This window comes from Mirounga angustirostris, unplaced genomic scaffold (genome assembly GCF_029215605.1).
Source record: "Mirounga angustirostris isolate CCGP_5_RB_7025 unplaced genomic scaffold, mMirAng1.0.hap1 SCAF_9, whole genome shotgun sequence".
In the NCBI taxonomy this organism is placed as follows: Eukaryota; Metazoa; Chordata; class Mammalia; order Carnivora; family Phocidae; genus Mirounga; species Mirounga angustirostris.
This window is the reverse complement of record NW_026991717.1, coordinates 65,566,175-65,580,259: the sequence shown is the minus strand read 5'-3', so window position 1 is coordinate 65,580,259 and position 14,085 is coordinate 65,566,175. Positions and strand designations below refer to the sequence as shown.

Below are 14,085 nucleotides of genomic sequence, written 5' to 3'. Positions count from 1 at the left end.
CAAGATGCAGCTGGGGAAGGTGTCACCCCAAAAGTAACATTTTGAGGTGGGTCTTAGGAGAACAAAGGGGCTTTTCCAGAAAGAGAAGGAAGGGAGGACATTTGCAGGCAAAGGTAAATACAAGCACAAAGTATGAAAAAGAGTGTCCCATCGAGGAATTAACAAGTAGATTGATTACTAGATAAAAGGATCTATTGGGATCTTTCAGGGTCTCAATTTACTTTTAATTCTAAGCTTCCTTAGGAATCTATAGGACAAAGTGGTAGGGGGTCAAACAGTGTCCTTGGAATAAGGAGACTTGGCTCTTGTCCCAACCCTGAATTGGATTAACTGTATCCCTTTAGGTAATTTGTATCAGTTCTTTGGGAACTGGTTCCTTCATTTAGAAAAGGAGAAGATGGATACATTATCTCTAGGTCCCTTTCAGCTCAAAATTCTGCAATTCTGTAACAAATCAAATACAAAACTTTGTCACTGCTGACAAAGCATTTCTACTAGATTTGACTAGGGCAATGATTTAATTTAGATATGTTTCCTTTCCTGTCAAAACAGTGTGATACGATATATGCTACATCAAGGAAGTCCTGGCCCAAAGACTTACTTATACATAAACTAGAGAATTATGAAAGTGAATTTCAGTAACTAGCATCATCCCTGAGGCCAACATTGTTAGTCCTTCCATGCTTTACTTTGTTCACCTGTGCAATGGGCCCAAAGAAATTTATCATATATCTGGGTATTGCAAAGACCATGAATGGCTGAGTTCCTCGGAGGAAAAAAATTATTCCTGTTTGACTATGAAAAACAAAAACTATTTCCCACGAGGATGTCTCTAAGAATGCTTTTAGAAAAATTGTAGCTATTTAAAAATATCATAGAAGGTGGTAATAGGAATGGCAGATTTGCCAAAAAATCACAGGCTTCCAAGCACAGTCTATTTCTTTCATGTGTATCTCTTGTATTCCCTTCTAACTTGTCTTTGGATATCAGAAAAGGGGATTCTTATTCTTTTTCACTACACACTTGTGCTGATCTTTTGACAGCTTGGTCTTTGAGGTTTTCTCTGTTTATATCCAAGGACAAATCCTCCATGGAAACAAGTGACACACATGTTGTTTGCTGGACACAACTGTTACCAGGCATGGTGTAACTGCTATGTGGAACGCGCTCCTAGCCAAGAGAATGGGGGTTGTAGGCATAGGTGAGGTTGAATAATAAATAACTAATTACAATCACAATGCGTAAGAGGATGATAGAAAAAGGATGTCACATTTCTGTGACTATTGTGTGCCTAGCTTTATGTTTACTATGTTCTTGGGAGACCTCTCTCAAAATACATAGATGCTAATATTTGAGTTTCACTGTTGGTAAGGTAATATTTTTCTTAATGATCATAACCAAGAAATTGACTAGTATCCTATGATTTATAGTGAAATGGCCTGGTACACAAATCCTTTTCTTACCGGCAGTGTCCCTTTCGAAGGTGATTGTCCACACAAATTGTTTAATCCTCAGATAACTGAACTGTTAAGTGTGCCACAATGTCCTGTCTCCACTATGCCAGGTAATTAAGCCACAAGTGTGAAAACATCATAGTCTGTCATACTTAAAGTTTTTTCAAAGCATATTTGTGTGTTATTACTTATTGTTATTAATAAAATTATTATTTTTATCAGAGTGAATCTTACCAGGCTAGTCTTTTGGTTAGTGTTAGTAGCAGAGATTATCCGTAAGTATAACTAGCTTTGATAATATGGACAAAAACTAACAGAATTAGAAGAAAGCAGTTGAGAATTTAAGAGATTAAAGTTAGACCAGATAAATACAAGTATGACAAATTGGTAAGTGGCAAACCTCACAAATGTGGTTTCTACCAGAGTTATCAAAGTATGGAAAGATACAAAATCTAACAGAGTTTAGATAAACAATGGGTAATATTCATAGAAGACAACAATTCTAAGAGTGTTAGAAGTGAATACAAGGTCTCATCAAAGAAAAAAATTTTATGCTTACATTTATGTTATGATATAATCCATAGATAACAAATACTCTTATCTACCTGTGCTTGGTTGGAACAAACAGCACTTTAAAAATCTGTATGAAAGTTTTAGAGATTTGTTTTATATGGTTTTATTTGGTTTTAGTTTCCTAATGCTGAACGGCTGATGTTATAAGTTTGGAAAGGTTTCTGGGAAGATGTTAAAAGTGACAATCCTACAATTGGGAAAGAAGGAGACCTATACTGTGCCAGACATTATACACTGCACATTTTCATATACATTAGTTTATTAAGTTCAGATAGTTTAAGTGCCAACAATAACCTAGTCAGTAAGCAATGGGATCATAATTCTGAATCTAAGTCCAGCTGACTTCCCTTACACTTGGGAGGAGATGACAATTCTTAATGAAGGGCTTCTGAATCAGTATTCATAGTTATTCTACTATATCATAATGAATTTTAAAAATCTACCTTTTAATGTTGGTGATATATACATTTATAAATTCCCAATAGCTCTACTCCCCCATCTCCCACCATTCCTAATGCTCTACCCAAAACTAGCAGGGTTCCCACAGCCTGGGATAGAAGCCAGTCAATGTTCATTATCCATTTCATACAGACAATGGCACGCAGAAAAAACAAAGTGTAGACAGCAGAACCAGGACAGCAAGTAAGGAGAAACTTCTGAAAAACCCAAAGAACTTTAACAATTTGTTGCCACTTGAGGTATTACACTCTCTTTGTTGAAAAGAAATTGTCAGGAAAACAAGAGAAGGGACTCCTGTATTGGTAGAAGTTTGACTTAACAGCCACTTGCCATAAGATACTTGCCAACTCAGTGAATTAAGGAAAGAGGTTAGTCACTATGAGAGATTATAAGAGCACAACACTTTCCAATTTTGAGCTTCCTCCTCCACCATTTTCCCTACTGGCCGCCTTATTGCCCACCCAAAGTCATCAGTACACAACTGCTGAGCAGCATTGAACTTAAGACAGGATAGGTCTGTAGATCACAGGTCACTGCTGATATTTCCTTATATTGCAAACAATATCCAAGTTCAACAAGCTGTAGTCATAATAATTATGATGCCTCAGGCACTGATATAAATGTCAGATGAAACAAAAATGAGCCTTCCAGGGTTCATGATCTAGTAAGCGAGACAGACATGAATAACCAGCGGAAAGATAGCATGTTTTCATAGGGCTTAAATGGGGAAGGCACTAAAATCTTAATTCTCATCCTGTATCTACAAAACTGCTTCATGCCAGGAATGCCAATGGTGCCAAGGCGCAGTTTTTTTCTCTATGCAATGCTCATGATGATGATGACTTCCTTTGCTGAATTACTTGTGTTGCATAAATACACCCACATTATTCAATATAGTGTTTTCTGTGGTCTTCATCAAGAGGAAAGAATTTGGTCTCAGGTGAAAAAATGGAAGAGAAGGAAACTATCAAATATAGTTTTAGAAATAATAGTTCAAATATTTCCTGAATAGTTTTTCAATATTCAATTAAAATTTAAAGTCCTTATGGATCATTTTAGAACTGCAAGTATATTTGTTAAACCCCTTTGTTGCACAGATGATAAATCTGAGACCCAGAAAAATCAAGAGTATTGCTAAAGGCCACCCAGCTAATGAGTGGCTGAGCCAGGCTTGGTTTGATTCAGACCTTCTGATGCTGCCCCAGTGTCCAGATGTCTAATTTCTTGTCTCAGGATACTGGGATTGGCTTGCTTTGCCAGATTCAAAGTGGAAAAATGAGTATGGCAACAAATGTTTACATTAGTATTTTTGTGTCCTCTTAGCTTCATTTTATTTATTTATTTATTATTATTATTTTTAAAGATTTTATTTATTTATTTGAGAGAGAGAATGAGAGAAAGAGAGAGAGAGCACATGAGAGGGGGGAGGGTCAGAGGGAGAAGCAGACTCCCTGCCGAGCTGGGAGCCTGATGCGGGACTCAATCCCGGGACTCCAGGATCATGACCTGAGCCGAAGGCAGTCGCTTAACCAACTGAGCCACCCAGGCACCCTCTTAGCTTCATTTTAAAATTCATTTTTGTTCATGTAACACATTGAGAACTGAGTAATGTGTGATACAGCTAGAAAACAGTCATTAAGTGCTACTATATTTAAACACATCTCTATAGAATTTTGTTAGTGAATGTGTAATCATGTACCTAACAGTTGTTAGCAAAATAAGGAAAAAAAGATTAATTTAATCCTATATTATATACACAATTCTCTGAGGTTATCCAGACTTATTTCCATCACTATAAATATATTCATATAGATTATCATGTATTCATAAATTGAATTTCTTAATCCTTCCAGGTAGAAGTCAATAAAGGAGTAATTTGAAGTCTAAATCATGACATCTCTAGACTATAACATAATGAATAAGATAATGAATAAATATACATATAATATGTCCTACCTTCATCCCTTATTTTGATTGGTTTGTTCTTGATCATACTTCAGTGAATTTGCTGGTTCCCCAAATCCAAATGGAAAATTTCTTATTCTGGGTCTATTTTCTTTGAGCAGCTGTGGTAAACCTTTCTCCTGAAGCACAAAACACACATAAGACAACCTAAATATTAGTGATGTACTCCCAGTAAGCAAATTCCCCAAAGCTTAGGTGTAACTCCACCCGTTTTCTCACATTCAAGAAAGCATATCTGCATGAAAGTTGTATTTTTAAGTAGTAAATTAAACTATCATCTATCCATTGATCAGTTGATCAACTGAACTATCGTTAAATTCAGAAGAAATGGAGACCACCCTTGAAAATTCATTGAACAAACAAAACCAGTTTAATCATACAAAGCTTGATTTAGCTTATTTTGCAAGACTAACTTCACCTGAGTCATTTCTTGCTTATGCTTCTGAAAATCATAAGCAAAACTTAAGCTGTTTCCCAAGGTTGATATGAGGTAACCACTGATGAATTCGCTATCATTTAAGAAAATTCTGATATAATGACCAATTACTGTAAAGAATATGCAGTTATTGGTTCCTCGCTATGAGTGGCTTTGTAACAATATACCCCTGGGCCTCCTTCCATATTTTGGTTCGAGTGCTCCAGTTTTGCAATAATAATAATAATAAGCCTTTACTAATCACACCTTCAGTATTTCATTGGTTTTACATCGGCTATTTATGAACTTTTGACTATCTATCTATCTGTCTACCTATCTAATGTCCATCCATCTATCCATCTACCCACCCCCCCCATGTCTCTCTCTTTCTCTATCATTTTCAAACATAAGCTTATCAGTGATTCTCAGTGCCTTGCTTCAGAAGTGATTAGCTATATCAAGGTATCAACAACATTGGTTGGGATTACTTCAATCTCAGAGGGACGGAATACAGATATGCCTGAAGTGCAGTGGGTTAGTCACTGAAGTAAACATGTCACCTTCTGATGGTCAGCTCTACCAGCAATGTTTGTATTATCTGGCATTGCCTGTCCTAGAGGTCACAGAGCATGTGAAGACATTTGATAAACTATCATTTTTTGTCTCTGTGTATTTTTAAATCTATATGTGTAGATTGATGTTCAAAATGTTTTAGGGTAACACTTCTATTGATTAATCTGAAGAGTGTGTGTGTGTGGTGGGGGTAATGACAAATATCATCACTTCATTTTATTTTCTTATTGACTCAAAGACTCTTGAGTCCCTGGGAATGTTGCAGATCACACTAAGGCACACTTGTACAGAGTTAGTGGGACGGTCTTTGCCATTAGACTGAGTGGGAGTTCCAACTCGGTCACCTCCCAGCAGTGTAACATTAGCCAGGTCATCCCTTTGGTATCTACTTTCTTATTAGGAAAATGAGGACGAGTATTATGAGGACTGAATGAAATAATGTGTATGAAGTACTTCCCAAATTCCTGGCACATAGTATGCACTTTATAACAACAACAACAACAACAGTAATATAATTCTAAAAACTCATACCAGGATGCAATCAGCAAGAGAGCCAAACAATTATTTCAGATTTTTCCCTATTTTAGTCTCCACAAAAGGTGAGAAGTTCAAAGTGCAGGGTGCTACAGACCTCATGCCTGACTTTATAAAGAGACTGCCACGTAAATTCCAAAAGAAATTCCAAAGGATGTTCTTCTAAAAGCAAACTAGCTTCTGCAGGTCACATCTGAGGAAGAAATTCCCCTTTCTATAATACTGCTTTGTTATATTGATTGCTTTTACTAACTTAACCTTTTTGAGTCTGTTACTCTTTCATAAATGTTGTTAGTGTTTGGTGTACTAGATGTTAAATGGATGGTACAGTATATTGATTCCGAATCTAATTTTGGTTTCCAGGGTATTGAGGATAACTGAATCTGACATTTAGAGCATTTAGATACTGCATGAGAATTTTCTAAAATATTTTTGCCTGAAAAAAAGACATTATAAGCACATTTAAAGAATTCCTAGTAAAAATTAATTCTATGCAATTTTTGTTATTGAAGATATCATTAGGCAGCATTGAAGAACTAAATTTATTCCAATAATCATACAATGATGAAAAAATTCCTTGCTTCAATAATTGATTTATGCTTCATTTAAATGGACAGAGTAGTTCCAATATAATTTCTTATTAACTCTAATGACGAATTTTAAAGTAGCATGACTCTGAAATAAAGATGAAAATCCTCCATACAACTTATTGCATTTAAATGGATTTAATATTTAATATTTAAAAAATCATTTGATGTAAATAGCCATCATGAATCACTGCAAATATACTAAGATGTAATTAAATGCCTTTTTCTTTTTAAACGCATCTACTCATTTCATAATAAATTATTTTTGTACTCTTTCTTCCTTTAAGCTGTGGTATTACTTTTGAAATTTTTAATTATGAAATCACATCAATGCTAAAATTTAGTAAATTTCTAAAAATATGCCGTCTTAGGCAAATTCAAAATAATTGAATTATTGCTTACCATTTGCTTTTATCTTGAAATTGTTTAAACCATGTTAGTGAACACTCAAATTTCTAAGACAGAAATCTGTCTTTTCCTCTTTGGAGGGGGGCAAGATTCTGTACTTACAAAGCTTTCACTGGATAAATTGTGCAGAAAACTATTCTGTGACCTTGCTCTGTACTTGAAATTTTCTGGTGTGACAATACATGTCATCAGCTGGAAGTACAGACAAGATTAATACAGTTCCCATTGGCTGGATCCAGAAATCAGGCACTTAAAGGAGTTCAGTGGTTGGAGCAGCTGCGTAGGAGTTCTGGGGTCTGTCCTGAGGCACCATGAAATTAGGAGGTCATGTGGAATTATTTCAGGTGTGGTCCCCATCAGAAGTGTGGGCAGTGTGGGCTGTTAGCAGATTCCCTTTGGCCCTTAAGAATGCTACCAATCACACACACACACACACACACACACACACCCCAACAACTAGGAACAGATTAGAATCCCGAGACATTCTCTAATCCATACTCCACAAAGAATAAATGTATTTTGAACACACTACAAGTCATCAGGAGAGCAGCATCCCTGACTGAGTTCAGGCAGTTCCTGAAGAACCCAGGACTAGGCTCTGTGTACTTCGTATGCAGCAAAGAGAGTCTTGAAAAGGAGTTAAAGACCTTGTTTAGGTTCAGTTAGTCACTTGAGAGTGAGTCACCTTTTAAGATTTCAGTTTTCTCATCTGTTACATAAGAATGCTTTCATAGGGGCACCTGTGTGGCTCAGTGGGTTAAGTGTCCCTGACCCTTGGTTTCAGCTCAGGTCATGATCTCAGGGTCCTGGGATTGAGCCCCGAGATGGGCTCCCAGCTCAGCTGGGAGTCTGCTTCTCTCCCTCTTCCTTCCCAACCCCCCCCCCACACTCTCTCTCTCTCTCAATAAATGAATAAATAAATCCTTAAAAAAATGCTTTCATAGGGGAGCCTGGGTAATTCAGTCGTTAAGCGTCTGCCTTCGGCTCTGGGCATGATCCCAGCATCCTGGGAGCCTGCTTCTCCCTCTCCCACTCCCCCTGCTTGTGTTCTCTCTCTAGCTGTGTCTCTCTCTGTCAAATAAATAAAAAAATAAAATCTTTAAAAAAATGCTTTCATAGAAAGGCCAAATAATGCTGGTTAAAATCCGGACGGCTATATTATTATATCATCTAAACTAGGACACTTTGAGACTGAAGGAGGGTGTACTGATGAATATACTGGGGCAATAGGCGTAAACCAGGACTGTCTTGGCACACAGAGGCATATGTTCACTCAAAGTATAGTACTTTTAAAACTAGAAAGCACTGTTCAACTATAAGATACGGTAATGGTAGTGGTAATGGGATCTGAAGCCTAGCTTCCAAACCCAATTTGACAAGGTACAGCAAGCTTTCTGTGTCATCATGGGAGGGAAATGCAGCCTGCACCATTTGTGAAGTTTACAGTGATTTAGGTTGGAGTACATGTATTCACAAAGTGGGTATTTCTGGAAAAGAATTTCTTAACTAAGCTTAAAAAATTTTTTGAAATAGCTTTATGTCTCAAAGTCTTATAGAATAGTTGTTTAAAGATTAATCTATACCGTTTCTAAAGTAATAATAAGCAGAGTTCCTTTCTCAATTTTTCCCTTCTTTAAACCAGCCTTTCAAATAATGTAATCAGAAATGATGGATGAGGATATCTTTGTATTTTCCCAGTTTAATAGAGCACATAGAGAAAAAAAGGTTGTATGCTATTTTTCAAGGTTATTATCATAGTTATTATTAATTTTTGCCAAGAAAATGAATCTACTGAGTTGTATAATCTTGATGTTTACTTAGAGAAAATAATTTTTCATTACCAAACTATCTTTCTTCTGTGTCTCTGTTGTGCTTGGAGAAGAGAGAATAAAGAGGATAAAAATGCTATATTTTTGCAATTGCTTGATAAATTCCAGAAACATAATTTTTTTATATAATTCCAGAAATGGAAGGCATTATTTATTGAAGTTTGTAGTATTTAATCAACATTGTGCAATGTGAAAAAATTCAGATCAGCTACAGTAAATTTGGCTTTTTTTTTTTAACAAAGCTATTATAAAAGATTTATTCTTTTATGTCATTTTAGTATTAAACTAAAATGTTAGAATCAGTGCTGTCAGGAAATTTTTCTAAATGGGTTAACTGGCTTTAGGACCTGTATTCCTAAGAATCCATAGGCAGCCTAAATTTAGGATTATCTATTTGACATAAGAAATATACTAGTTTCTTATCACATACAGCCGGATGATGTCAACTGGAATAAATGCCTTAGCATATACTGAGTAAAGACTAATAAGAACAAATTACATTTCCAAATACAAGAGAGATGACATTCGTCTTCTGGATCCCAAAAGGCACAAATTTAATAACAGTTTTGGCATTACAGACTTCTTTTTACTATAAAAGTTAAAAATCATTTAAAATAATATACAATGGAAAGACTATGTTTAAAATTCAAGAAACTCTGCTAATTTCTAGAACTCAATTTTTCTTTTGATGCACATGTATAAAAATTCTCCCTTGACTATATCTAAAAACAAGACTACAGGCATCAAGAATTGTGACCTGAATCACATAAACACTATTAGTGGTCAATCTAGAAAAAGGCATCACTCATGGACATTTGACATTGGATTGGAAATCCCACACTTTTAAAAAAAAAGGAGGTGGTTATAGTGAACAATACATTTTATAAATAGGTACCATTTTGTAAATGGATACACTGGGTGACTAAAAATGGCTTATACTTTTCGAAACTTGTTCCCCGAAATAAATCACATACTGTATAACTTAGGGCTTAGCATCTCATATTGTTTCTGAAAGCATAAAGCATCTGTATATTAAAGTACATTTAAGTTAAAAAGAATAAAGGATACAGGGCATAGTTTTGTGACTTCAGTAACCCTTGAGATTTTGTTTACATCAGAGGTAGTCATAATGAAGGTGGATTTTACAATTTTTCCTAACTTCAGCTTCATTTTACCATCAGTTCATATAAACAATCAGTGATATATATTTATAACTTTTTCACAGAACTAGGAATTTTGATGCAGAAATGCAGAACATATTTAGAATAGGTTTTATTCACAGATTATACTTTTTGTATTTTCTGCTCTTAATTTAATTTTTTCTGCTCTTAATTTTAAAAGCTTGGTGCTTCAACATCCCATAGTCTGAATACTAATAACACCAAGATTATATTAAATTTGCTTTTTACGTGTAGTCCTTTAATTTAGAAAAAAAACTATCTGAAAGTTGTGAGGAAAAAATGTAAATGTTGGACAGTAGTGAATACAGATCTGCAGTCTTCTGCACATTCCACTACGTAACAGCTAGCATTTATCAAGTACTTACTAATTGTGGGCACTGTGTTCGCTGTTTGCTCAGCGAGGATCCAGTTGATTCTTATCCAACTTTGTAAGGTTGATCCAACTATTATTCTTTTAACAGATGAATATACTAAGACTCAAAAGGTTAAATACCTTGCTCAAGCTCCACAGTATTAAATGTTGGAGCTTGTACTGAGACCCAGACAGTCTGATTCTAATGCCTAAGCATTTGACTACAGTAGAAGCCATTTTATGAAACCCAATTAAATTGGGCCAGGAATTGGTCACTTAAAAGAAAATCCTTTAGCAGAATTATGACTAAAGTTACAGACATATATGCATAAATTCCTCTAATCTATACCGTATCCTTCACAATTTTGAGTTTCAGTATCTTTAAGTAGCACAAAAACATATGTAAAGAAATATAAATAAATTTCTTCTTTTTAAGAGATTTTATTTATTTATTTGACAGAGAGAGCGAGTGAGCACAAGCAGGGGTAGCAGCAGACAGAGGCAGAGGGAGAAGCAGACTCCCCGCTGAGCAGGGAGCCTGATGCGGGTCTCGATCTCAGGGCTCTGAGATCAGGACCTGAGTGGAGGGCAGACGCTTAACCGACTGACTGAGCGTCCAAAGAAGTACAAATAAATTTCTATTCTAGGTTCTTACAAATTTTGTTTCTAATGTTTTGTATTTGTCTCATCCACACTTAAATGCACAGCAATTACTTTTTGTAAAAAGCAATTTGTCTTTATCCAGTTTAATACATTCATCATTTTGATTTTAAGAACTTTTTTTATGTACTTGTATTTAATTATTTCATGTATTTAATTAAGTTATGAAATTACAATAACTACTATGGCATAAATAGGATTAGAAATGAAAATAATATGCCTTAGGAATTATACAACTCAGCTGGCATTCAACACATCCTGGAGACATTAGTTTGTACCTTTTAAAAAAATAATGAAGACCCTCCATTCTCTTTCTGGCTGCAGGTGGGCTGTGCAAGCCCTTATTCTTCGTGTAGCATTCCTAGAATATCTCTGAATGAGAGAAGTTGTATAAATGCAAAGTAGGAAAAAGGCAATCTCAAGATTACAAGCTGCCCCAGCGTGATAATACATAACTTAAGTATTACGATTATGAACAACATGTGCTCATTAAAATTTATGTATACATAAGTATATATACATATACATGGTCTCTGTGTATGTGTCTGTACTTTCATGCTTAAATCTTAAATATTTTGGGCAATTTTTATGTGCTTTTATACTTTCCTAAAAGTCTTCTATTCAAGCATAAAAAGTATGCTGCAAAAGCATTAAGTAAGGGCTAAAAAATATAACCAAATAAATTATGTTTCTTCATCCTAACCAAGATATTCTTGAACATAAAAATGTTTAGCAGCCCATTACAGAGCAATCTTTGCCATATATTGCATTAAAATGATATGATAGTTAAAACATATTTTAACGAAGGTATATATTTTTGACTTGATAAAATAATTTGAAATATGTCAACTCAAAACATATAATCCTGATTATTTTAGTAAACTAAAGCAGAGGCACTTTTATTTTAATAAGAAAATGCCAGGCCTGAAGTCACACCTTCCCATGCATCTAACAGTATTCTCATTTTATCATATTTTAAAAATCCACACCTCATATTTTCTGTTACCTTATATGGATGGTGCTAATGACACACGTAGTAAACCTTCCCTTAGCTTTGTAGTTGAATAGGATTTGTTTAATTTCAGCTGTCAAATAATGTGAAAAAAAAACCAACCCGCATTCTAGTAACCCTAGGAGTTAAAATATGTTAGAACTATGAAAGTAAATGTTTCACAAACAACAATAATTTATTGATCACATTCTCTGCCAGCATAAAATGAAAAGTGATTTGGGAAGCATGATGACTACACTTTTTGAGTGGTTTAACACAAAACTTTTAAAAAGTTCCTCTTTAAAGCAGGTAAAAGGAATTAAAAGGTTGGGAATGGTGCCTACGTTTCTTACTGTATGTCAACAGGAGTCATTCCCTACAATGTTTCACAAAATATTTTCTCAGTGATTTAAATTACAATGGAAACCTCTAGGTTTAATCATTAGAACAATTGTTCTTTCTTTTAATCCCATTCCCTGGATTACAAAGTGTAAATGATTTGCTGTGCTTATCAATTGATGACGGTTCCAAGTTTTGTCCTTACCTGGAAACTACCTCACCCATGTTTGCATGTCCTCCCAGGGTTTGGCTGATATAAAGATACAAATTCTCCCTTGCCCCAATTTTAGCCAACTCTGAAAGTTTCCTTGGAGCACAAGAATTTTCCCATGAGTTTGCTGAGGCCTTAATTGCAACTTCGTTTTGGTCAGCTTGTCCCCCTGCGCACGGCTGCCTCCCTCGCTTCCTCAGGAGTGTATCTCAGACGGGTATCTCTCAAGAGCTCACCCCAAAGGACGTTTGGCTTGCAACAGCCTGTCTTCAGAGAGCCCAATCTAAAACAGTGTCAATGCTTATATGAATGCATATGTTAATAAATGCAGAGGAAAAGGTACCAAAAAAGATACAGAGAAAATCATTTATACTATATAACTGAGGATATGTACGAGCAGAAAAGTCTCTAGCTACCTCTAGGGCATGGATTTGGACCAAGGGGAGAGGAAGAGTTTCATTATTTACTCTCTACATTTGTTTTAAGATTTTATTTATTCATTTATTTGTCAGAGAGAGAGAGAGAGAAAGAAAAAGAGAGAGCACAAGCAGGGGGAGCTGCAGGCAGAGGGAGAAGCAGGCTCCCCGCTGAGCAGAGAGCCCGATGCAGGGTTCAATCCCAGGGCCTTGAGATCATGACCTGAGCTAAAGGCAGATGCTTAACTGACTGAGCCGCCCAGGTGCCCTATACTCTCTACATTTTAAAAGAGAGAGAATGTAATGATTGAACTATAAGTGATTGATATTCTATTTTTGGCTTTTCTGTGTTTTCCAAATTTTCCATAATGGACATGTATTAATTATATTTCATAGCCAGAAGGCAACATTTAAGGCTCTCAGGAGTCCATCACTAAGTGGAATAGTTTTGAAGGTTTCCTTAAAGTGTAGGTGCATTTTTTACGCTTGCAGATTGCTAAAGATGTCTACAGAGCCCAGAAAATGCTGCTCTGGAGTTGGGTGCAAGTGAACACTAACTTCTACCTTAGCGTTGGTTTGCAGGAAAGGTGCCAGCAACAAATGTTGTATCTGAGTCAGGCTCTCTCATTAGGGCTTCCTACCTATATTTATATTTGTAATACATGTAAAATTTATACTGTTCATGGTTTGAGGTAGAGAGCTAACTTTATCTTCTTTTTTCAACTTAAGTTTAGTGAGATAATGTATATGCAATAAAATTTACAGTATGATGAGTTTGACAGATGTACACTATGTCAGGACTACCACCAAAAAAAAAAAAAAAGAAAGAAAGAATATTTAGCTCATCTCAAAAAGTTCCCTCATGATCCTCGTGGTTAATTCCCTCCCTTACATTCTCAGCCCTTGACACAACTGATCTGCTATCTGTCCCTATAGCTTTACCTTTTTCAGAAAGTCATTCAAATGGGGTGATACCTTGCCTTTTGAATTGCCTTTTGAGTCTGGTTTCTTTCACTTAGTGTAATTCTTTTGAGACTGGTCCACATTGTTTTGTGTATATCAATAATTTGTTCCTTTAAATTGCTGAGTAGTTTTTCATTGTGCAGAAGTATCTGATTTGTTTATCCATTCACCAGTT

At 35.5% G+C, this 14,085-nt stretch overlaps 1 long non-coding RNA gene across 1 annotated transcript in view; it reads right to left on the bottom strand.

The window, feature by feature from the left end:
• Positions 1-14,085, bottom strand: part of LOC123861359 (uncharacterized) — a 330,838-nt gene that overhangs the window by 160,595 nt on the left and 156,158 nt on the right. Inside the window, exon 2 of the long non-coding RNA XR_006795015.3 lies at positions 4,443-4,570. This is a non-coding gene — a long non-coding RNA (uncharacterized LOC123861359). The remainder of the gene's footprint in view (positions 1-4,442; positions 4,571-14,085) is intronic.